The sequence below is a fragment of the Solanum stenotomum genome, unplaced genomic scaffold (genome assembly GCF_019186545.1).
Source record: "Solanum stenotomum isolate F172 unplaced genomic scaffold, ASM1918654v1 scaffold15513, whole genome shotgun sequence".
Lineage (NCBI taxonomy): Eukaryota > Viridiplantae > Streptophyta > Magnoliopsida > Solanales > Solanaceae > Solanum > Solanum stenotomum.
The window spans coordinates 44,293-46,543 of NW_026023593.1; the positions used below are offsets into that span (position 1 = coordinate 44,293).

The following is a 2,251-nucleotide window of genomic DNA, read 5'->3' on the forward strand; positions in this document are numbered from 1 at the left end:
TTTTCGAAATACTATGGATTTTATATCTCAAAAAGATAAAAATTTGTGCCGTTGCATTCATATAAATGTTGATTCTTAATCCATTGGACAAATTTTAATGATTGAGCAACTTTTAATTAGGATTTGAGTCAGAGATCAATCCTCAATTAGGTGAAGAAATGCATTTGAGTATTTGACTGTTAAAAGAGAGAAAAAAAGGCTAATCTCATAACAAGCCATTTATTCATATTATTTGTGGTTTATAAGGCTAGCTTCCAACTTCGGCGGAGTTACTACTGGAAAGATAGATGAACGCAACTTTTGAATAACACACTACGAGTAAGATGGTGTTTTTATTCTATCATAAATAAATATTCTACCACATGATCGGATGAGTATCACTGAACAATTAAAAAGAATCAAACATATTTTGTGGATGCCATCTTGAAAATACTGTATATGTGTACTAAAGGAAAAATAGTGAATTTATATGTCAGTGAGTTTTTTTAATAGAATATTACTTTAAATTTGAGAAATACAATGAAACTTTTTTTATGAATGTATCCTCATATAGACATGTTGTAGAAATCAACCCCACATTATACGATCTTTACAATAGAAAAATTGATTAAAATTTCCTTTGGTATAAAGTAGATCAAGAAAAGGAATGTAGTACAATTATTGATCTATGAAAAATGTTGAATCATTTGTACTTGTATCCCTATTTTGTCTTGGTCATATTCACTTACTTCTGCGTCTTCGGCCTACTCCGCAACCTATCTTTTTTAGTAACTACTCAGTCCATGTTGTTGTTTTAGTTTAATCCCATCTATCCTTTCTTCTTTCATGCCCTCTTTCACTCTGTTTTGCCCGTCGCTTTCCATCCCCCACTTCTATCTCATGATATTGTTGTATCTTCCTTGATGATATCAGTTTCTTCAGGATCATTCTACTTTAATGTGGCTGGATCAATCTCTTTTGTTCTGTAATATTGCTCATCATTTTCAGTTCTTCATTACATTTTTAAAAAGCTTCTGATTCAGATGAACGCTGAGTTGATAGTACCTAAGAGATTGTCCTGATCTATTTACATTTTGAAGAAAAATCTCACAAAAAGCTTGAAGTTTTGTTACAATGGTGTGGATCTTGAAGCTCTGTTACAATCAAATCATGTCATCTCTGCTTATTATTAGTTCCAAGAGTTGATTGTTTTGGGAGATGATTCAAGGCGCTAGTGAAGTTGAACGGTGGACTTAGATAAGTAGGCATTTTTTTGGTGATATCTTTTTTTTCATATTGTATGTTTCCCAAACAATTGATTAATCTTTATATGTTAAGGCTTCTGCTTTGAGGTGATTTAATTTTACTAGGGGCTATGATATCACAAGTTTCAGGTGATTGTTTAGAAAGAATTTGAGTTGCCAAATTCTTTGGTGCTTTCATGAAATTAGCAGTGATACTAATGGCTGAAAATTCAGGGTAAGCTTTCAATATTGATTGTTTTTGCTGCTATCAATGTGTTGAAGAAAATCTTAGGCCTCATTTGAGACGGTTGGAATTGTTTGAAACTGATGAAAGTCATCCATGAAAATCTCAGACTAGCATTGGAAGCAATTGTCCAACAAAGGTTAGAACCGACAAACCAGAGGACTCCATGTCCACATCACATAGTTCTGCTTTCTGGTGTTTTGATTTTTGCACATCCACAAATACTTGCACAAAGAGAAAGTTAATGGTCCAGAGGTAATGCAACGTTTTATGAACTTGCTGAGAGGTCACTAGATGAGCCAGTTAATGATGGAATGAAAGAGCATATATCAAAGGCATTATTCAAACTTTTGTTGGATCTTATGATTTTAATATGCAACTATCTCCTATGTCAGTCTTCTACAAGGTTACTACGAGTTGAAGAGAGTTGCATTCACCTAGATTATGAACTGTCAATCATTGTGTTAATAAGCTTTTGTTGTGACCCTGTGGTTCCTGGAATAGATTTGTGTAGATATCATTTATTTGTTGCAAGAAATGTAAATACTAGATTTCCAACGTACCACATTCTGTGCTTCAGCAGAATCAATACAATAAACTAATGGGACTATGATGAATCAGAACATTCCTGCTCCAGTAGAGGATGATGAGATTGATCGAGTTTAGCTTTTTGTAGTTTTATCCTATAAAGTACTTAAATGAGATTATAAAGCAAGAGTCGATGGTAGTGTCTCTGCTAATAGCCTAATAAGTACTCCACCTATTGAACTTAGAAGAATCCCCC

The 2,251-nt window shown here is 33.4% G+C and overlaps 1 long non-coding RNA gene across 1 annotated transcript; it reads left to right on the top strand.

Moving 5' to 3' along the window:
• Nucleotides 1-275: 275 nt before the first annotated feature.
• LOC125850229 (uncharacterized) lies at nucleotides 276-1,797 on the top strand. The gene is made up of 3 exons (XR_007444761.1): nucleotides 276-1,240; nucleotides 1,368-1,458; nucleotides 1,577-1,797. It is a non-coding gene; the product is annotated as an uncharacterized LOC125850229 (long non-coding RNA).
• Nucleotides 1,798-2,251: the final 454 nt, after the last annotated feature.